Consider the following 24265-nt stretch of genomic DNA (forward strand, 5'->3'; position numbering starts at 1 on the left):
TCCGAAATCCGGATTCAACTCGCTGCCAAGTCCAATAAATATACAGGAGTCTGCTTAAGTGACACTGGTGCAGAGAAATGTTGAAAGCTGACTGCAGTTTCACATGATTTACGAGGCAGAAGAAATATGGGATGTAACTTATAAAACATTAAAAAATGGGCAGATTTGGGGAAAAACCCATTCAAAATAGTTCTATATCAGGGGCTGCCATTGTTAACAACTCAAACTTTGATGTCAAAACTGGCACCAAGAAATCTCCAACTGTATTTAAGTGACCTTAACTTCAACTTACAAAACTTCAACTCTAAAAAAAATGCTGAATCATCATATTTTTTCTGCAACAGTTCTCAACCTCAGCAGCATAAATCTTTAGGTGCAGAAAGCCAAACTTTAGAATACAACTCATCACTTCAGAAGTAAGAGGCAAAATGAGATCATTGTTACCACATCCATGTTTTTAACCACACTGGCAGTTTTAGGGAGTCATCTCACCATCTGGGGACGGCACTGTTGATCCAAATTTGGCCAACTGGATTAATTACCCTGAAAATTGGTCATCCACAGGCATCCTTGCTCAAGGCTTTTCATCTGGTGTTATCCACAGGTTAGATTTTCCACTTGTCCACTTCAAGCAGCAACTATACCACAGCTTGAGCCTGAAGCCAATGTGGAAGTGGGATAGTTCAGATTTTTTTTGAAGTGGAATCATATGAGGTAGTTGTTCATAGTCAGTGTATTGCTTGCAGTAGATTTGGGTCGGCATGCTCCTAGTTTGGAGAAGCAGGCAGGAGTAGCAGCACAGAAGCTAAGCTTGGCTGTGGACGAGGTCAGCAGTAAAAGGTTTATTAACCACCTAATAAAAAATAAATACCAATATAAGTGTAAGCTTGCTGTCAGATAGACCTTTCCGTAAGAACTACATTTTCTCAACTGTAACCTTCTGCAGTATTGCTACATATGTCACTCACTGTATTATGCCGCAGATCAGCTGTTTGAATCAGAAAGTGTTGCTATAAGTACCTTATACAACCCCACTTCAAAAGATATGACCTATCCCTTTAAAGTCAAGTCAAGTCAAGTCAAAGTTTATTTATATAGCACATTGAACCTCAGTTGACCAAGGTGCGGTACGAGCTTAAGATACAAGATAAGATAAACTATAAAAACACAACTAAAAAAACACAATAGATAAAATGTCAAGCTCAACTAGGATTAGAAGCCAGTGCAAAGAGGTGAGTCTTAAGCAATGATTTAAAACTTTGCATGGTCTGAACAGTTTGGATATTATATGGTAGACTGTTCCACAAGTTCGGAGCAGCCACCACAAAGGCTCTGTTACCTCTGGTTTTTGAGCCTTGACCTATAGGAGCATGCAGGAGTATCTGTTCGGTTGACCTCAGTGCTCTGGCTGGAGCATGATGGTGCAACAACTTAGATAAATAGGGTGGTGCCAGTCCATTTAGAGCTTTAAAAACAAGTAATAAAATCCTAAACTTGATCCTGTAACCAGTGTAAAGAGGCCAGAACTGGCGTGATATGATCATGTCGCATTATAGACCAGCTGCAGGTGACGAAGAGACAACTGATCATCACCAAAATAGAGGGATTTACAATAATCCAAATGTGATGTTATGAACATATGAGTGACCCTATCAAATTAATTTAGAGGAAGATAGTACTTCACCTTTGCCAGAGGTCTTAGCTGAAAGAAACTTGTCTTTACAACTGAACTGATCTGTTTGTCAAATTGAACTTTAAAGTGCAATGCCACCAATGGCCAAAAAATCTGACTCCAATAGACTGCAATTCAAAAAGCATTGATTTCTTTCTAGAAATACTTGGTCAAACTTTTTCCAATAAGTCATTATGATCTAAATTACCCCTAATAAGTGTGCTGTTGGTGATTTGGGAAATTATTGTTCCGTTAATAAGATTTGAAGACTTTTTTCTTTTTTTTCTTAATGTGTATACAGGATATTTTATATAACACAGAAACACTATGACAGTCCCTAAACAGAGAATCACCATTGCCATATAACAATAGACATTACAAGACTAATATAATTCAGAAAAGAGACCTAATAGCCACTTCTATTAGGTTGCTAGTTTATAGAGAAAGGATGAAGAGAAATTTGTAAATAGTGAAAAAAAGAGGACATTTTACTCAGTTTTTATGAGGTGGGATTCCCTCTGTAGTAAGTCTGAATGTTCATATGGTAAATTAACTAAAACTGGTTGCTGAATTTGTAAGACATTTGTGTCATTTCCCTTTAAGAGAGAGACTTCCCACTGGTAAAACCCTGTATAATTCTCGGTGCCACTGTTTTACAGTTGGGGGTTAGTCTTTAATCTGCTGGAACAAAACACATCGTTTAGCTAGCAACAGTAGTTTCATTTCGAGATCCAACTCTGATCTCAAAATTTGATGAGAATCCTAACAAAAACAACATGGGCTGCAATTTAATTTCCATGTGCAAGATTGTGCAAAACTTTTTTAAAAATATTTTTCCAGGAACGTGCCTGAACGCTTTAATGTCTGCTGTGTGTAGCCTGTGGGAATATTTCAGTAAGTTTAATGTTACTTGATTACGATTCCTGCCCTATTAGCACAACACAAAGCAACAGGTGACGTCACACCTCACTACACCCATCTTTATATACAGTCTATTGTCCATTTTAATTCATGGCAGGATATCTTTAAAAAATAATGACCAAATTCTTGTCAGTATGAGCTGTGCACTGACTGCATGTCAAACAAACACTTTTGAAGTAGAAGTTGGGTTCAAGTCAAAGTTGTTTTAAATTAGTTCCAGCCCTGCGACAAAATATAAAAACAAAATATCTCTTGCATTTAATTGAACATCAGCTACTGAACAGTATAACAATGTCTGAGAGGAAGATTTCTATCTTTTAACTTCTTTATAACACAATTACTAATCGATTCTTCTGGTCGTTTTTATAAATGATCCTCAAATGATTTTCTTTCATCAAGTGTTTATAAGATTCACACTGCTTGTTTTTTATAGGGCAAAACCGTTCACTATCAGTGTGTATGTTTCTATTGCATAAATGCAACACCTGCCAGTTAGTTCCAGGCATACATCTAATCCTTGTTTACAATCTCTTTGTGCTGATGAAATCAAGCTGAAGATCTTTTCAGATGAAAAGATTTTGTTGTTTCCATCTGGTCCTGACGCAGCAGCTGTTGGTGTGTTATGAATGGAAGCTTTGGTCTGTTTATCACACGCACAGATTACCATGATGGAGCTTGGTGTTTTCCTTTTGGTAGAAATGCAAAAACCATAAAAGAGGCTCACAACAAAAGTGCACAGCGTGGCATTCCAGTGAGCTAATGCTGAGTTTGTGTTTGCAAGTAGTGTGATGGGGGTTGTTCATACCAAGGGTCCATCTTGGTTAACCCTCGCTATCCAAACAGGCCTAGCAAGTCTGCCAGGTTCGGTCCTCTAACTGTTCCAGGTTTAAAAAACTGGTGGATGGAGCCTTTGCTTTATCATCAACCAGAGTTACTTGAAGGTTTAGTTTGTAGTTGCTTCTGTTCATTGCTGAATATACTCTGTGCTGATGTAAGTTATCACCACACCAATTGCCACAATTGGTCCAAATCTGTTGATTTATCCACTTCATGTGGAAAAGTTGTGGTAATTTAGCAAAATTGCAAACTCTCACAACTTCTTCACATATTTCTTGAATTTTTGCTCATGACCGCAATCACAAACTGATACTGTTAGCTGGAGTGAGATTGAAGGATTGATAGAAACTTTAAGTCACTTCAACTGCAGATCATCATGTTGCACGAGCAGGAAGGAAATTGCATTTCCTCTCTCTCAAAAGCTCCACTGAGTACTCGTTGGATTGGAGGTTTGGTTTGTAGTTGCTTCTGTTCATTGCTGAATCTGTGCTGTGACGATGTAAGTATCACCACACTAAATGCCACAATTCGTGCAAAACACAAGTGGTCTGTTGATTTGGCCACTTGATGTGGAAAAGTTGCAGTGATTTAGCAAAATTGCAAAATCTTGCAAATGCTGCACAGATTTATTTAATTTGAACTCATTATCGCGATCACAAACTGATACTAGTAGCTGGAGTGCAGCTGAAGGACCAATAGACACTTTAAATCAGTCCACCTGCAGCCAATCACATCGCAATAGCAGGACGTTCAGCATTTGGGCTTGTTGGTCTTAATTCAGGATCTCACTGTAAAGACTTGTGACTTGCAGAACAATGACTTTGTCTGAACTTTTTGAACACGAGCGACCGTGTGTGTGCTCTTGTAAAGCAGCATTCATGCTCAGTGAAGCTCAATGAGGTGAGGAAAACCTTCCTGTTGGCTTCAGGTGATTGACGGGAAGCAGAGTGCAACACAAAGCACCGCTGATATGAAAACGCTCAACTGGGCTTCATAAAATAAAATTTTGCTCATGGTTACCATAAGGTGTTATCTGGCATTTGGGAATGTATTTCCTGTATTTTAAAATAATTCATGGCAGCAAATGAATTTCTTTGAAGGAGGAAAATGAGCTGTGATACCTTTAACTACCACATGTCACACATGGAGGGCTGAACTTTCACCCCAGATGCCTCAAAGACTCTAAAATATTAAATAATGCTGTTGTTATTGTATCTTAACAAATGCAAGACCAAAACAATAATGTATCTATACATCTCTCAATACCACCCAATTGGTGATATGTATCCCTTAAGACATACATCTTTAAAAATATGATATGGTGATATGGTCAAAAGCACCAGAAAAGCTACTAAATGGACCGTATGGTGGAAAATGCTGAAAAAAACATCTCATATCCTCTGCTAATGAAGATCATGTACTGTGATTGAAAGACCTAGAACATTCACTTAATAGACCTCGTTTGACATTGTTTTCTCAACACAAATTGGCTCAGTAATTTCGTAAAATAGCTGGTCACTGCAGCTTTTGCAAAAACGTCACTCAAACAGGAGGAAATAGTGCATTTATCGGGGACTACTTTCAGCGGTGGATGAATCTACATTTGGTGAGTATTTTGTGGTGTTTGTGGGATTGGGTGAAAATAAACTACAGTTTGTGTGTTCATGTTATTAAAGGAACCTCATTGACATGTTTTTAATCACTTATAGACAACAACGGAGCTCTATGGCACCGAGGAATAAGATACGTGATTGGTGGGATCAATTTGTTGTTGATTTTGGTCTTTTGATGAGATTGAATATCAATAGATTCATCCTTTAAGAACCTTTATTTAAGTATCCAATGGCTGTTTGTCATTGCAGGGTGGTCTGGAGGTTAAATGGATTGTCCGGTAGTAAAACAGGGTCACAGGTTTGATCCCTGTCACAGCTAATGTGTCCATCAACCACCATGTGTCCTGAGCTGAACACTGAGCTATTGTGTGTGAGTTTAGAGTATAAATCTCAGTCGTGGACCGAAATGTGCTTTTTTAAATGGCAACATGCTGCTGTAAAACTCTCGACATGTGATATTTAAGTCGGAGCTGAAACATCTAACATACAGATTTCTATCAGGTACTCAGCATTCGGAGTCGCTCTCAGATCAACTCTTCACATCGCAGCGATACTCTGCCCGTCATCCTTAACGAAGTGCTTGAGTCAAATAATATGCTTCCTGTCATTATGATACCTCCTGTTCAAAGTGAAACACTGGCCCCGAACAAAGTTGAGCCTAAATCCTGCCGTCTGCGATATCCATTTTTCATACGGCTGGTTATGGGTTCGTGTCAGCCGCACTTCTCAAAACAAAGACCACATGTGTCCATTTAATGCAAACCAGACGGGTGGATGGAAGCGGCCAGCCTCCAGCTGCCTGACTCCTCTGACTGGCCCGGCAGAGAACTATGAAAAATGGCCCTGGAGGGGGTTTGAGGGACGCAGTGGGGGTTATTAGTGGTTTTGAAGGCATTAAACCTTGTTCTCTCCCTTTTGGTGTGACCCTAACTGACCCCATGGCAGGCCTCGCCACAACAAAAGGGCCATAAGGGTGAAGGCGGAAAGAAATAGGATCAAAACAGAGACAGAAACGTGTGCTGCTGCTGCTAATCTTGGTTTTGCTTTAAGTGTATCATGCCTCAGTGTCCTCTGTGGTCAGATAATGAGATTTCCTGTTTTGGGTTTACGTCAGCGAGCGTCAATTTGCTTCAGTTTCTGTGACAAAGAACAGTTTAATGTTGTGGTTGTTAAGAGGTCTGATAAGCAGTAAAGATTGAGAGCAGCGCCCGAACGAGGATTTGGACTAACATTAAGTCTCTTGGTTGAGATATTTTGCATCTTAATGGTTTTACTTCAAGGATAAAAAGCTGCTGTAACTGTGGCATTAAGATCAAAAACATGCAGCTGACCCAAGAACTAGATGCTTCATTAAATGGATTTGTTGGGTTTATGAGTGATAGTGACCCTATTGTACTTTGTATTAGTATTACTTATTAATTACTTACTTATTAGTACTACAGCCAGTGAAGACATTTTGAGTTGTCACAGTAGGAAAAGCACAGGTCTAAATAACAGAATTACTGATGGCTGAATTCAATTTGGCTGCTTCAGTTTCAGGGAATTATTGAAATTTGATTATTCATACACTACTGTGCAAAATATGTTTTTAGTCCTGCAGCAAATGGTTTGGCCCCAACAGAGCCCTGATCTCAACACCATGGATCAGTCTGGGATTACATGAAGGGTACAGAAGCAGCTGAGATGGCCAAATCAAAAGAAGAAGAAGAAGAAGAAGAAGAAGAAGAAGAAGAAGAAGAAGAAGAAGAAGAAGAAGAAGAAGAAGAAGAAGAAGAAGAAGAAGAAGAAGAAGAAGAAGAAGAAGAAGAGGAAGAAGAAGAAGAAGAAGACGACTGGCAACTTCTCCAAGATGTAAGGAACAACAAATCCATCACATCAGAGTAGCTGAAACACTGTGTGTAGGTGTACAGAGAGTTTAAAGACAAAGCTGCTCACAACTAATATTAACTTCATTTTGGTTTCTGCTGTTTACTCAACTTTGGATCAAGTTCATTGTGTGGGGGTTTGTCCAATTAGTTATTGTTGTTTTTCTTCAGACACATGTTTTTATGTGTGTTTCATGTACTGGGTGTGGATGTTTTTCATTGATTGATTGATTGATTGATTGATTATCACCTAGTTGCACTCAGATTTGAATCTTTATTGACGTACAGACTCAGAGCAGCCTGCAGGGGGCAGCGTGTCCTCTGCAGGGAATTAAACTACTGTTTGCAAATACTCTATACTTTGTATTTGCGTACTACTGAGCTTTATCTAACAACAAATATAGTACCTTTGTGCTTGTTCTTCTATTTCTGTTTTAATGTGAAGGAGGTAAATGGTAAAGATTGAGAGCAAAGTGTCTGGACAAGAATTTGAACTCACATTAAGTTAGTTCACTCATGATGAGCAGTCTTTGTTCTGTGAAATGACATCAACCCACAATATTCACTTTAAATTGAAGGATTAAGCTGGAGCCATTCTATATATTTTTTTATTGTCATCAAATTTTTTCTCAGTCCCAAAAACAATGGTTCATTGTGGAGATGTGAATCTTTAAAAATGAGTCATAAACACATAATATTTTCCTGCTAAACACTTTATGTCATAAATATTTCACTGTAAAAAATACAAATTAACGACATCATCATCATTGACTAAAGCACCTGACACATGTTACATATTCTAGATTTTGTTCTCTTTATCACAAAGTGTTGTTTGCGCATATACTGTTAGGAAAAGGATGAAAATGAACCTTGGCAAATACTACAGAACTTGGTTTTACATTTAGTTTAAAAAATAATCACAAAGTAAAAATGTACTTTTTTGACAGGTACACTTAACATAAATTGTCACTCACTATTACACCTCAGTCCTTTATTGCAGGGTCACATTTGAGCTGTGCAATAGATGGTAGCAGCAAGCTGTACAAGACAGAAAAAGGTCAAATGAAGAATAAATAAAACAGTTTCAGCCAGACGCACTATGCTATGTGAAAGTTTGTAGAATTGATATGAGCGGTAATGTTTTTTTTCCCCATTTATTCATTCAAAGCTTACAGTGTAATGTACTTTACTGAGTTTTGAGTAAAGCATTTTGCTGTAAAAGACATGCTGCCGACGCCATCTGCTGGTGGTAGAGTAACATAGCATGGTAAAAAAAAAGATACCAAAGCCAATGGATGGATAAATCGCTCTTGTTGAAGGCTTTCTGAATGGCCATGTACATCTAGAGACTTTCACAGAAGTCTCTTATTTGTTCTGTGAGAGTAAACATAGAGATGTGTGTGTGTCCTGTCTATGAGTTTTCTCTACACCAGAGTCACAAAGTGGTGCCTGTAGAAAAAACTGTCAGTGGTCTGAAGGACTGGTTGATATATGACTCAAAGTCAAGAGAAATGAACACAAATAAGTGAAGAAAACATGGCACACAATTAAATCATTAAACACTCCAAGAAGCAGAGTTCAGGGCAGAGTTCAACAAGCTTGAGGTGAAAGTCAAAAGTCAGGGCTTTTAACCTGCTCTGAATGGTCTGTTTGCAAAGTTACCTCTGTTTCCTCCTCGTGATGACATCAGATTGTTCACACATGCTCACAAACAGCCAACCGTTCTTTTATTTCAGATCGTCTCAGACTCAAACATGTCTAGATTTAATAAAGAAGTTTCCATTTAGAGTAAAGAACAAACAATATAAGTAAAATGCTATTATTATAGTTTGTTTAAGTTGTGTTAGGAGCCAGAGGAAGCTTCCAAGAACTGGCCAATCAGAACAGAGTGGCTGGGCCTTAAAGAGACAGGAGCCTGTTTCAGATAGAGGCTGAACTGAGGTAAATAAGGTATTTTTTTAAAGTGTAAATCATGCAGATATTCCAGTAGCACCCCAGAATGCTACTCAAGTCAAAGTCTTTCAAACAGTTGCTGTTACTCCGCTCTTATCCTCCGCACTTCTGCTCAATGTCTTCTTCCCCCAGCTGAACAGCACACTGAGCTTCTCTCTCAGGTTTTTGTTGGAGCAGGTGAGGAGCATCGCAGAGGCAACGCAATAAAATGACAAGCCCAGGAAGAGCATGTCAGCGCTGAGCCCCGAGGCGAAGATCGCATGGAAATAGTAGAGGGAGATGGTGAGAAGTGTGGTGAGATAAACCCAGACCAGAGCCACCGTCAGCCTGCAGACGAGCAGGTACGACTCTGCAGCGTGAGAGCCGCTCTGGTGGTTCTTCTGCATGGACAAGGTGTGCTTACACAGGTAGAAGACTAACCTCAGTGAAGTGGGAAGCATGATCATCAGGGGCATTAGGGTGAGGTAGCTGATGAAGACGATAACGTAGATGTTGACATTGACCCAAGCAGGGAAGAGAGGCTTCTTTATGTTGCACTCTTCTGTCATGTTGGTAACAAGAGTTTCATTTTGGAAATGGAGGTAGAAGAAAGGGGTGAACATCACGTAGGAGGTCAGCAGGGTCACCATGAGGGTGACGTTCAGGATGGATGAGATGTTCTCCTTCATCGCTCTGAGGAGAACCGAGGAGAAGCTCATGACTCTCACGCAGTAGAGGACGCTCAACCAGGCGACACACCAGAAGCTGACGGAGCTGCTGCTGAGCCACACGAACAACAAGACGTAGAAGAAGAGCGGTAAATCCGACCAGCAGAGCACCCCGACCCAGACTGACACGGCGAGGATGAAGGTGGAGATCTGCAGCAGGATGTTTCCCAGAGAGATGAAGCAGATGATGAGAGCGACGGTCTTCACACCTCCGGACCTCCACTGCTGCACCAGCATGACCACCAGGTTGAAGATGTTGGCGAGGACTCCCAGGACCAGCAGGAGGAAAATGCCGCACAGCTTCAGATCAGCAGACCTGAACATGGTTGCAAAGCCTCAGCAGAGATGGATCGTGTCTCATCCCTCGCGGCTGCAGACGAGAATGATAAGCTCAGAGTTCTTACAGAGGAAATAACAATAACACGCAGCATGCAAATCTGTTCCTGTGAGACTTTGGTGAATGTAGCTGCATATTAAAGTACAAATTAGACATTGTTGAGATCAGCCACCTCAACGCTTTGTTCATTTATATAAATGAGCAGCAGGACAGACTTTGACTATCAACTGAGCAATTACAGAGTTTATCTAATGTGCAGTCTGAGAGTGTTTATGTCATAATCTATGTACAATATATGTGTGTTTGTCCACGTTGTCATAGTGATGCTTATGTTACAGCATCCACACAGCACTGTCAAGCCTTTCATCTGCATTTTCATTTCATTCAGTTGAATTTACATGTTCTTTCTTTCTTTTTTTCTTTCTTACCTAATCCAGACTGATATCAAAAAGCAGCATAACAGAATAAACTGGCTCAGACATTAAATTTAAAGGCAGGTTCACTTTGTAGTATTTCCACCTATTTTCATGAAAGTGAGACTATCTGAACCCGACAGAAGTCGAGTTTCCATCCCAATTTAGAGCTAATTTAAACCCAATTTCCACAGAATTGATCAAATATTATGAATGAATGAAGAAAATATAGCTGAGTAAACTAGCGCAGACATTAAAGAACATTCACTTTGCACTGTTTCCATTTTTATTTTCATGACATACATACAAATTAATGCAAATTACGGACAAAGAAACAACACATAACATCATATACATACAAAGTGAAAAAAGTGAGTTATAAAAATGTAAATCAGGTCATACATACAGTATTTACATACATTACAAATGATTCAAATGTTACTGCATACAAACAAAAATACAATTGATGGAGGACAAAATCCACAGTCCTCCTTCTGTCCCAAAAAATGTATATAAAAGTTGATGTGAAGCTTATATGAAGCGTCAGCCGTCCAAATGAGTCAAATCTTCATTTTCTATATTTCATTGTTACAGTGTTTTTAGTAGCAAAGTCTTTTTGTTACTATACTTACACCACAGCTCAACAGGGAAACACTAAGAGGGAATCTGATGCTAAAAAGACTGTAAATGTGTCAGATATCACTTGATATGACTAATTCAGACTGCTGAAGCTCAATAGAAGCTGATCATCTACTTTTAAATGACTGTGTGGACTCACTGTAGATTTTGTCCTCCATCACTTTACATTGAAAGCACCTTTGAAGGTTTTAATAGTCAGTATGAACAGGAGGAATGATTACAGAGAGGAAAACATCTTTCACTGCTCATATGGAAACCTGACTGCTGGTTTAAGACACTTGAAAAACGGTGAACCTGTCCTTTAACTGATGTTTATCTTTGAAAACTTTACGAGCGGTCCCTGAAGGCACCATTCCCTTGCGACAACATATTGTGGTTTAAAAGCTGCTAAATTGATTTCTGAACTCTCTTATTTAGACAAGTAAGGATTAACCAAACGAAGCCAGCAAATATACTGTAGGAAGAAAAGTTAAAATATCTCATTATGGCCGATGGAAGCAGTTCTGAAGAAAACGAGAAGGCCTTATATTTAAAACAAATCCGATATTTGGACGAGCAGCTGGAGAGGTAAAATTACACACACACACACACACACACACACACACACACACACACACACACACACACACACACACACACACACACACACACACACACACACACACACCTGCTTCTCTTTTAGGGCGAAATATGTGTTATAATAACTTCTTATAACACAGAATCATGCAATTAAGTCTAAGCTAGTTTGTGCTTCTGTAAACACACATCGTATTAATTGTCACAGTCAACATGTAATCTTAATTACAGTACACATTATATTTAGGATTATCTCACTAGAAAGTTTAGCATATATGAATTTAAATGAATTAATTAAGTAAATCTAATTGTTGCCCACGTGTTGCAGCTGATTGAATTCTAGTATATTTTCCTAATGTTTACTTTTATATGTTTATATGAATTGGTGAAATTTCTATGAGTAATATACATTATCTTATTCAGCTTGTAAAAATATCTATATATAAATATCTATATATATGGAGCTTGGTTTATTTTTTATTTTTATTTTTATTTTTTAAACCTAATATAAGTGTCCCAGATTACAAAGTGACCTGTCCCAAATTATCAAATTCGGGCATCATTTGGAGCCAGAGTCTGATGGATGTTTGAGAGTGGTTGTCACAGCTGTCAATAAAGACATCAAACCCTCCTTTTATAAATAATCAAATAACTAATTTAAAGCGAACTTATCGGAAAAATGAGGACAAACATCAGTAAGATAAGAACTACCTAGCTTAGAAAAAATATAATATAACTGAAGAAAATCGTCAGACAGTTGGTGCAGTTATAGTTATTTTAAACAATGTATTTAATGACCCTCGCGCCCAATCATCCCTATTCATCCTGCAGTTAAATGTGACGAGCTGGAAAAAGTGCGAGTCTCGTCTCTATGCAAAAGTGAAGCCAAAATACCTAATTTCGGGGAAGCTGCCATTGTTTGTGTGCCTTCATTTGGAGCCAGAGTCTGTTGGATGTTTGAGAGTGGATCTTCTTTAACCGTTTAATAACTAATTAAAATCTGAAAAATTAGGAAAACATCAGTGAGATAAGAACTACCTTAAAATGACAGAAACCATCTTTAGTATCATCATATTTTAACCTTCGTGTCGTGGGGTCAAATTGACCCCGTCTGTTTTGACTGTTCCTTCTTTCCTCCTTTCCTTCCTTCCTTCCTTCCCTCCTTCCTTCCTTTCTTCCTTCCTTTCCTTCCTTCTCTCCTTCCTTCCTTCCTTTCATTCCTCTGTCCTTCTTTATTTCCTTTCTCCCTCCCTCCTTCTTTCTTCCCTTATTTCCTCCGTCCTTTCCTTCCTCCCTTCATCCCCCTTTCTTCCTTCCTTCCTCCCTCCCTCCCTCCTTCCTTTCCTTCCTCCCTTCCTTCTTTCCTCCCTCCCTCCCTCCCTCCTTCTCTCTTTCTTTCCTCCCCCTACCTTCCTTCTTTCCTTCCTTCCTCCCTTCCTTTCTCCCTCCCTCCTTCTTTCTTCCCTTATTTCCTCCGTCCTTTCCTTCCTCCCTTCCTTGTTTCCCACCCTACCTTCCTTCTTTCCTTCGTTCCTTCCTCCCTCCTTTCCTTCATTCCTTCTTCCCTCCTTTCCTTCATTCATCCTCCCTTCCTTCCTTGACTCGAGGACAACAGGACGGTTAAACACTATATTTAATGACCCTTCGAACCCAATCGTCCCTCTTCATCCTCTTGCAGATGTCAGCTTAAAAGTAACGAGCTGGAAAAACAGTGCGAGAGTCTCCTCTCTCAGTACGACAAGCTGGAGAAGGACAAGAAAGACATCATCGCCAGCATGAAGCACTCAGAGGCGGCCAAACAGAAGGCATTGGAGGAGGCGTTGGAGCGGCTGGAGAGCGAGCAGAGGGTCGCCGAGCAGGACAGACGGACGCTGAAGATGGAGCACAGCCGACTGATGCAGCAGCTTCAGGATCAGATCGATGAGCTGATCTCACGGAGGATGATGCAGGGTGAGTAACGTAAGGTAGCTGGTGTCATGAAGCTGGTTATCAACTAATTTCTGTTGTTTTCCTGCGTTGAGGAAGAAGAGGCGACATCATCAGAAGTACTTTATATGATATTTAGTCATTTGGTTGCTGGGAACATTTACAGTGTTGAATATAAATGTTATGTCTCATCTCATCTCCTTGTTTTCTTTCCTTTCCTTGTCTCCTCACCTATCATATCCTCTCTACCTCTCCTCCTCTTGTTTTCTTTCCTTTCCTTCTCTCCTCTCCTTCTATCATTTCCTCTTCTTGTTTTCTTTCCTTTCCTTGTCTCCTATACTCTCTTCACCCCCTCTTTTTTCCATGTTTCCTGTTCTAACCTTTCCTTGTCTCATCTCCTTGTTTCCTCTCCTCTCCTATCCTCTCATCTCTTCTCATCTCCTATCCCTGTTTACTGTCCTATCCTCTCCTTCTATCATCTCCTCTTCTTGTCTCCTCTCCCCTCCCCTCCTCTCCCCTCCCCTCCCCTCCCCTCCCCTCCTCTCCTCCTCTCCTCTCCTTTCCTCTCCTCTCCTCTCCTCCTCTCCTCTCCCCTCCTCTCCTCTCCTCTCCTCTCCTCTCCTCTCCTCTCCTCTCCTCTCCTCTCCTCTCCTTTCCTCTCCTCCTTTCCTTTCCTCTCCTCCTCTCCTTTCCTCTCCTCTCCTTCTCTCCATCTCTCAGATCTAACCTTTCAGGTGGAGAAGGAGCAGCTGATGTCAGACGTAGAGTTTCTGAAGGAGCAACATGAAGCTGCCATGAATCACCTGAAGGCGGATGCAGCGTCTGAGAGGGCAAAGTAAAGACCAGAACAGAGTTAATCTGACAGTCAGCATCATGTTTACAAGATAATTTATACACTTTCTTTCTTTATCTCTTACCTTCAACAACAGCATTATGGTGGAGATGCAGAAAAACGCAGAGATTTTCCTCCAGGAGACGATTGTAGAGGTTCTGCAGAAGGAGCGAGATCAGCACGGCAGGAAGATGGAGCAGCTGGAGTTCTTGCTGTCGGAGAACACGGCGCTGTGGAACGAGAAAGACGCCCTGCGGACCCGAGACAAGGAGCTTTACTTCGAAATGGACCATGTGAAGACACATCTGGACATGGTCGCACAGGAGAGCCTCAAGTGCAAGAAGGTGAGACGCTGAACAATAATGTTACTGTACTTATATATGGCGCTTTTCTAGTCTTTCTGAGCATTCAAAGCGCTTTTACACTACATGTCACATTCACACACATTCATACATCATTGTAGGGCTGGACGATTATGGCAAAAATCAAAATCATGATTAATTGAACTTTTAACCTCGATTACGATTAATGAACAATTATCTCCACCCTTGATGAACAATTATGTATTTTCACAGTTTCTTTTGTTTTGTATTTAACACTGCTGCCCTCACACATGAGGATCTTTAGGGAGTGAAAATAATGCTGTTTTAAGGTGTGACGCTGTGGTTAATGTCTAGTTTACTTGATCAGAACTATGTAAAGATCATGGTTTGGGTTAAAAGTTTTCAAATTCCTTAAAGATATGCAACCTTTGCTGTCATGGCAACAGTGAACACCACCATTAATTGACATCAGCAAGATTAAGTCCATTAGAGTTTCTAAATGTTGTTTTCGATTATTTTTCGATTAATTGCCCAGCCCTACACCATTGGTGCCGCCATTGGGAGCCATTTGGGGTTGAGTATCTTGCCCAAAGACACATCGACATGCAGACTGCAGGAGCCGGGAATAGAACCGCCAATTGGTGGACGACCTGCTTTTACTCCTGAGCCACAGCTGTTAAATTTCCTTACTAAGCAGACTTTAGGCTAGAAGAAGCCTATTCTTGCTAGTCAGATTCATCACATGTTGAATTTGAAGATAGTTGACGATGTCTGTAAAGAAATGGCAGATGTCTAACTTCTTGATCTGCAGGACCTGAACTCAGCGTGCTTTAGAGAGAATAGTGAAAAAGTATTCTGTGATAAGTGATCCTTAACTAAAACTACAGTTTCTGTGTATGGGTGAGTGACAAATAAGGGTCGGCAATTCAAAAATATGTTAAAAATAGTTTTAAAAGCAGCATCAGGTTTGTTAAAATGTACATTTAGTATTTTTGTTGGTTTTATATCATTGGAAATGACATTTGCACCATTTTTTAACCAAAAGTAAGACTGAATGCTCCTGAAAATGTCAAATGGTGTAACCACAAAAGAATGATAAATATTACATATTTTATCACCTACAGTGTATTTAAGTGGACTTATACTAATAATGACTTCATTAAAAATAAATGTAAATGTTTCCTGATCTCCATGGTTACCCAGAGTAAATGTAATATTTAGAACAATTGTATTCCATTACCTTTATTTAATATAAAAGTTATAATGTAAGATCATGCCAAACTAGTTGATATGGTGTTTTATTGACAATTTACTGTTTTTAAGCAAGTTGAATTATTTGGTACAAAGTTTTTATGGTTACACCACTTAGACATTTTTACCATAATCCTCTAATATATTCTCTCAAAATGGATTAAAAGCAGAAATTTGATGCTGGGTCCACAAAACAAGAATGTGTGCAAGTTATTTATACGTTTATTTTCACATTTACCCTTTAAATTTGATTAAACCACATGGACATAAAAAACGTCATTGACCCTTCATATCACCATCAGACTCTATTGTGAATGATGCTTTTACTCACAGTTTGTTTTACTGATGTGTTATTTATAGTTCATAATGTAATATTTATTTTAATATTATTTCTTTTTCTCTTTTCTCTTTTTTTTTATTGTTCTTGGCTAAGTTGTTGACCGGCCCGGAGACTACAGATGACTAACTGTGAACTAAAGTGTTGATTGATGTGTACTGTCTGTCCCTGCCAAATATATCTTAAATAAAAATAAATAATAAAAGATTTCTTCTTGTGGAACACAGTGGCCAGTGATGAGCTGATGTTACAAACTCTATGAAAGCATTTCTATTGCAGCACTTCCTGTTAAGAATTGTACCTTTTGTCATTTTTACCAAAGCTAAACAATTATTATAACAATATAAAAGATTCAATTTGTCCTAATTTAAAAGCTGAGAGAGTGTCAACAGACCGAATACGAACTGTAACTAAATGCTACTTTATTTTTGCAGTTTTAATTAAATCTATTGGTGGTAAATAATTAAAATAAAAAATCCTATCTAAAGAAAAAAAATCATCTTTCTATAACGACCCATCACAGTCTTTTGGCTTCAGTCCTATTTAGCAGATAAAGCTGAAGTGTAGAGTTAAAAACACAAATAAAATAGATAATTTTGTATTTTCTTGTAATTGAATGATCTATAGAGACACTTTAATAGCACGTTCAAAGACAATGTTTTCTAAAAGTTTCTCTCATTTCTCATGAGTGCAATAACTGTCTTGTTAGCCGCAGTCAGGACTATTTAATATGACATTTAGGTTATGTTTACACGGAAACGATCTGAACAGAAAACGCAAAAGTGGCGTTCCGTTCTCACTTTTTATTCCGGGAAAAAGTCCGCGGGCCTGTGTAGAACCTTCTCTCTACTTCTCTCTAGTAGCACGAAATGGAAAACCAAAACCAAAACATGGCTAAGAAGTGAACAAAAACTGACCATTTTGTCTGGACAGAGGAGGAGGAGTTATTGCTCGTTGACAGCAGCTTAGCTTCGTTTTTAGGTTGCAGAGTCTAAGCATCGGAATGTGTAATTGTTCTCTGCGGACTTGATTAGAAACAGAAACTTGTCAAGATACGGCCATGGCGATTCACAAGATGAACTCGGACTCCACTTCCTCTGTCATTGTCGGCCCCGCTGCAGCAGACAGGTATCAGCAGAAGGATAGGTACGTGACGTCACATAGAAGAGCGTCGTCTGTCACCTAGGTTACAGCTTCAGACCGCAGCAAAAACTCCTGCTGCATTTAAGGTAGACTTTTGCGTTTTTACCAGGCGGAGAGTTCCGGTCCTCTGAAATGAGGCCAACGCGGAAGTAACTTAAAACTGCATTCTATCAAAAGGCCACCAGGGGACGACCGTTTTGGTGTCAAAAGGACTTCCGTCTCTATACAAGTCAATGGAGAATTCACCAACTTCTCACTTGATTTATAACCTCAGTAAACGTTTTCAAAATGTGTTTATGCTCTCAATCGCTAGTTTAAAGCCTTCTTCAATGCAGTATGATGTTCATTTGTGAAATTTTGGCCTCCCTGATTTTATATTTGACTATCAAGCAGGGTATGCATTAGGGCGTGGCTACGTCGTGATTGACAGGTTGATTGGTTCACAGGTTCAGGAGGGCGCCTCATGCTCCTCCTGATGCACATATAAGTAGAATCCCTGTTTTTATTTTTCCCGGCATGCACCTGAAATTTTCAAGATGGCGCTGCTCAGATCCGATACTATTGGCCTCCGAGCAGCAGTCCACAAACCAATGGGTGACGTCACGGATGTTACGTCCATTTCTTATATACAGTCTATGGTTTTAACCCCTTTAGACAGGAACGCGACGGTGGAGCGTTTTATAGATTTTCACTCTGGAGGGTGGTTTCACTTTTTAGCGTTTTTAAGCCTCAAAAACGCTGTCACCGTCTAAACAAAAGGCAAACCCGATAAAATATTTTGTCGTTTTCACCCGCGAGCGTTGTCGTGTAAACAGGGCCTTAGATTTTAAAATGAGACTTCAGAAACCTTTTTTTATACATATTCAGCTAACCTAGTTAACTTGACATTAATTTTAGGATATTTATGATAGAGTTGAAGTTATAACCTACATTTATACTGTATGTAGAACAGGGGTGTCAAACATGCGGCCCGCAGGCCAGAACCGGCCCCCCTTTCTTCCTTCTATCCTTCCTTCCATCTGTCCTTCCTCCCTCCCTTCTTTCCTTTCTTCCTTCCTTCCCTCCATCTGTCCTTCCTTCCTTCTGTCCTTCCTTCCGTCTGTCTGTCCATCCTTCCTTCCTTTCTTCCCCACTTCCTTATATCTGTCTTATCTTCCTTCCTTCCTTCCTTCCTTCCTTCCTTCCTTCCTTCCTTCCTTCCTTCCTTCCTTCCTTCCTTCCTTCCTTCCTTCCTTCTTTTAAATGATCCAGCCCACATGAGATCCTATTGTTGTGTATGTGGCCCTTGAATAAAAATGAGTTTGACTCCCCTGATGTAGAAGATAGAAAGACATCATTCAGGACTCTGGAGGTAAACAGTCCTCATGGTGAAACTGTCTTTTATAAAAGCAACATAAAGTTCAGTCAGGGGGCATCCGGATTTGAACCGGAGACCTCTTGATCTGCAGTCAAATGCTCTACCACTGAGCTATACCCCCTTCCTGTTAAACCTGTCCTCCCTTTGTAAGAGAAATGTCATTTGCATAGCATCGGATTTAGGTCAAGTTGAGTTCCGTAAAGTTTTTTCTTTACATTCAGCTGCCTGAGCTTATCTGTGTCACTGTACAGGATCTTTAGGTTTACTGAAGGCTGTGTGACATTTTAGGCTTGCAGCAGGTGGGCAAACATAAGGTGAGAACATGTGTTAAAAGCCACATGAAAGCAACGTTTTCCTCTAGAAATGAGCAGCTGTTTCAGTTAGAAGCTACATTCATGTGCAGCTTGTAAAAACATTGTATTTTCTCCCACACATACGTACTCTGTTTTTAACATCCAGAGTCTGTTAGTGTGTTTTTACATCTTTGCAGAGAGGCGTTCAAGTGTTGCAGTAAAAAAATGTGTTGACTGAATTCCTCTTTATTACCAGAGGAGGGAAACCTTTACTTGTTACTGAAATATATGTCATTAGAAACTGAATTTGAATCACTGTAATTTAGATCATTTGAATTTTAACTGCATTAAAAAACTGGTCAATCATTTGAATCTTTTAGGTTTAACTTGAATAATTGCTTTTATTCTTTATTAGATTTGATTCATTTGGAATTGAATTATAATAAACTTTAAACTGAATGTAATATAATAAAATTTGAGACCTCTCTGTATAAACTTCCACATTCAGCTCTCTCAATTAAAAATTCATAGTTAAACAACACAAAATCATATTATGTGATTCAAATTCAGCGTTTTGATGCAATTATTCAAATATAAATGGTTCAAATTCAGTTTCTAGTGACACATATTTCTGCCATCATTCTTTTCCACCTCTATTTATTCTTTTATTACTACTTTGTCTTACTGTACCTGCAAAATATTTAAGGTTTGAGCAGCGTTTCTCTTCCTCCAGTGTTGATAAATACCGTCATCATTTCATACGCTCATCGGTCAACTTTGCAAAAAAAAAAAAATCACCATAAATGTAAATCCTTTGTCGTTCTTCAGGAGTTGGAGCAGCTGAAAATAAAGTGTCAGCAGCTGAAAGTTGAGCAGAGCGACTGCAGGATCGTGCAGGAGCTTCACCAGTGTACCAACATGAAGACTCTGAGGTAAAAAAAAAAAAGAGGCTTTATTAGATTTTCTATGTTAAAAAGTTCCACATTGCAGGTTTAAGATGCACATTTATTCAAAAGCTCTCTGTTATGTATTTCTATTCATCTGTTTCCTTTGTCTTTTAATCTATTTTTTTTAAATCGAGTTTTATTCTAGCTTTTATTAAACTTTTATTTCTTTTATTTAATTTTACTTTTGCCCTTTTAATGTATTTTAACCTTGTTTTTTTTTTACAGACTCTCTTTTAATAAACGTTTTCTTTATTCTCTCTTATTTTAATAATTTAGTTTTAATTTTCTCTTATTTTTCTTACTTTATTTACATTTTCGGAACATTTTTTATCACATTTCATTTCATTTTTATCTCTTGTTTTTATTCCCTCATAATTTTTACTCCTTTTCTTTGTGTTGTCACTTGTTCTGTCTTAATATTATCAGCTCAAAAAAAGCTGCTATATGAATAAAGTTTGATTGATTGGTGTATCATATTTTTTATTTCAGCCCTTATTTTACTCGAAAACAAACACTTATTTACTGTTAAAGAGCTTATTATGTATAACATCTGTATCTATAGTTGGTGTAGATACTTATACACACCTCACATCAACTGTGGCTTACTTTTCTCTATGTTGAAGCAGCCAAACCTAACCTATTTTGTATAAATGTGAGTCAGGGGGCATCCGGACTTGAACCGGAGACCTCTTGATCTGCAGTCAAATGCTCTACCGCTGAGCTATACCCCCTCTGTCTGACCTATAACGCCCCCCCCCCCTCTGTTGTGTTTTCAGACAGCGGCTCACCTCCGTGTCCAAACAGTGCCGTCAAAACACGGCAAGGGCGGGTCAGCTGGGGGTGGAGCTGCAGGAGGAGAGGAGCAGGACGAGGCAGCTGGAGGCCATCACGCAGGGAGCCGTCGTTGTTCTCAGACGAGTCCTGACGGTAAAGACCACTAAAACCTGACCATGATGGACCACAGTTGATCTAGTGTCTGCTGCAGAGTCTAAACCATGGAGCCTCACGGCTCTGATCGAATGTAAACTCTGTGTGGAACCATGATTTATTGGTTAATGATCCAATTTAAGCTGGTTTTAATCAGGGATGGTAAGACATCCCATTAACCTGCTCTACAGACACACACAGAGCTTAAAGGATGGGTTCGTAGTTTTTTATGTCTGTGTCTGAGCATTTGTTTTATCCTTATATAACAATATTGTGCAGTTTAACCTCTCTGACTGCTCTGAGCTTCACATCTGGAGGAGTCTGACCCTTGTATGTCTTCCTGACTAAGTTCTTGGTCATTTTGCTCTCTTAAAATAAAGAAAGGACTCGATATGTCACACTATATGTATATAAGCCAACATGTGACAACCAACCCCAAAGAGAAAGTGACAAACATCCTCAACTGGGATTTTTTGCATTTTCACATGAAAAACACTGAACATCCTCTCACTTCAGTGTCATGTGGTTTACTACAGAAATGGTCTCTGAAGTAACATCTCACCTAAATTCTGAAGCTTTCAGTATCAACACTTTTTAACAACAGCGCCCTCTAGGGGACGGAGATCTGATGAATGTGACAACCAACCCCGTTCTCCCCTGAGTGATGGAGGACAAAACCCACAGTCCTCACTCCTTTATAAAAATGTATTTAAAAGTTGATCTGAAGCTAATATGAAGCTTCAGCCGTCCATATGAGTCAAATCAAGTCTTCTTTTAGTTCATTGTTTTGATTTTCTGGCCCTAAATTTACTGTTTTTGCTCCACTCTCACATGCTCCGTGTCTTTTGGATGTGTAAATAGTCAACTGTTGCTCAACACGTTCGTCAAATGAACTTAAAAATCATATTTCATCGTCATGTTGACAGCTTGTTTCCGCTGTGATTTTTATGTCTCTGTTTCCTTCAGGAGGCTGAAAAGACGCCCATGACTGAGTGGGAGATGCAGAAGCTGCTGGAGATCTTGGAGAGCTACGTTCCTCAGGGATCAGGCTCCGCCCTCGATGACACCACGGAGGAGAGCGGAGGACAAGGACCAGCGAGGTACCGGAGTCACTCTCCTCTGGATACTGTCTCTTAGTGTTGGTTATGTGTCAACAGTGGTGCGAACTCACTTCCTGTTTCGAAAATCCCAGAACACGCTGCAGCTGTTTCCTACCAGGGTTATTATTGTTAACTAAAACTAAGACTAGCAGTGAAGAAATAGTTTAGTTAACTAAATAAAAACTCAAATGAACAATGCAAAACTAACTAAAACTAAACTGAATTGCAGATCAAATCGTTGTTTCCTTTTCTCCTTTTTTACTGTTTCCTGTTCAGTTTGACTTCTTCTTTTACCTGGAAAACTAAAACTAAAACTAAGGGTAAAACTAAATAAAAACTAAACTAAAACTACTTAATCGCTTGTTAAACTAACTAAAACTAAATAAAAACTTTGTTGGTAATGACAGCTTCAAGTTTCTGTGATGTGACTCTCCCAGTATTTCATAGGCTTGTCCACATGTTGCTTTAACTCTTACATACTGTTCAGGGTAAAATTGGACCCATTTTAACATTTGAGAGGGTTAAATGAGCTTCAACATTTCTTCTCCTCAGCAATGGAGCTGATTGTTTTCTCTGGATCAGTTGTACCTGCTGCCTCCGAGTCTTTCTGAACGCTCCTTGGCTCTTGAGCTGCTCTTCTCACTCCCTGGTCATAAATCTTGCGAGGAGCGATCGTGCATGGCCGGTTGAGGGTGGAGTAATGTTCCTCCCACTTTTAGATAATGGCCCCAACAGTCCTTACTGGAAGATGCAGAAATGTTGAAATCCATCTGTAACCAATCCCATACTGTTAGCCCAAGTGTCCCTAAAACGTTCTTCTGTGTCTCTGCGGTAAATGTTCTGCTTTCTCTTGGTGTCTCTCAAATACATGACACAATAGCATTTAGACTTCAACATCTTTGTCTTTTCTCTTCCTGTAAATAAAGAAGAGAGGATAATGAACTGTTAAAGTTAAGAAAGAAAGTTAACTTGAGCTTATCTCGTGTTTAAAATGTAATTGTATTCTACAGCTTCAAGAGTAGAAAGTATATGTCTGTCCTCCTCTGCTGTCCGATTGTTGAACAAATCTATATGAGGTCAAGTTGTATCTGTATGTTATTGCACTGTGCAGTTGGATACTGTTATGCATTTCTTATCATTTAGAGCTTGTATAGGCTTCCTCTTAATGAACTGTTTATTGGACTAGGGCCTGCAGACTTTGTACACTGATTTTGCACATTTTGCACACAGCTGCCAACTCTTCTTCTTTCTTTTGTGTTTTATCTTGTTATTTATGTGTATGAGTATGTTGTGGTGCGATTAATAAAGTTGTCTTGAATCTTGAATCTTGAAATGTAGTGGAGGAAAAGTTGGATGTATCCTAAAAATGAAAACACTCAAGTAAAGTATGAAAACCTCAAACTTGTATTGAGGAGCAGAACTTCACTTGTTCTCATCATCATGTCTCTACTTCACAGAGCTGAGATTCCTGCCTTCCTGTTGGCCAAATACAGTGCGGCCGAGCTCGGACTCGTACCGTGTCCCAGGTGGAACCGCAGACCGAAAGCATCGAGGACAGATGCTGCTCAGTCCTGCAGCAGCAACCAGCAGCCTCTCAACAGGTGCAAGAGGACGTAGAAGAAGTTCAAGGGTTTGGTCTCCAGGGGGCAGCGTAGATCATTTTACTGTTTGAGTTATGAAACATGAGTCAATCATCCCTCCTTTTATGTGTTCACCTGTTCATTGTATTCATTATGCACTAGGTATGCGTAGATTTATTGTCTAAAAGTGCAGAACAAACAAACCTACCCCCCCCCCCGTTGTGTTTGTTTAAGTGTTAAGTGTGTGTTAAGTCATCCAGTAAAAAAGAACAACAGAGCTCAGCTGTGACTGGTGTCCTGTGTTTTAAACTGGAAATAAGCCACTTTCTAGATTTGTAAATTACTGCCCCAGTATTTAGTACGTGATGAAATATTGTTTTAAGTGCTTAATCTCAGAGCTCAAAACAAATACTAATTATTAATGGAACAAACTAATAAACAGCTCCTGCAGCCTGCTAACTAGACCACCACTAACTCATTGTGATCATGCTGGCTTTCTGTCTTTATCATACCTGGCTTATTTTACATGTAAATATGTTCTTTATATTAATGCTGCAGCTCTGTTCGCCCCTCAGGAAACTCTGCAGCCAGAAAACATCCAGCTCTGTCGATCAGTCTGAAGCCTCCACGTCTGCAGACGGTTGATCCAAATCGAGTCAGCAGTGAAGAGTCATCAACGTTTTTAATCTGTTACATCCTTTGTCACAATGAAAGCC

At 39.4% G+C, this 24265-nt stretch overlaps 2 non-coding genes and 1 pseudogene across 2 annotated transcripts; all 3 read right to left on the minus strand.

Annotated features, from left to right (window-relative positions):
- Positions 1-24265, minus strand: part of LOC133978509 (uncharacterized) — a 455381-nt pseudogene that overhangs the window by 183288 nt on the left and 247828 nt on the right.
- trnac-gca (transfer RNA cysteine (anticodon GCA)) lies at positions 18752-18823 on the minus strand. Its single transcript has one exon. It is a non-coding gene; the product is annotated as a tRNA-Cys (tRNA).
- Positions 20602-20673, minus strand: trnac-gca (transfer RNA cysteine (anticodon GCA)). The gene has a single exon. It is a non-coding gene; the product is annotated as a tRNA-Cys (tRNA).

Source organism: Scomber scombrus, chromosome 4 (genome assembly GCF_963691925.1).
Source record: "Scomber scombrus chromosome 4, fScoSco1.1, whole genome shotgun sequence".
In the NCBI taxonomy this organism is placed as follows: Eukaryota; Metazoa; Chordata; class Actinopteri; order Scombriformes; family Scombridae; genus Scomber; species Scomber scombrus.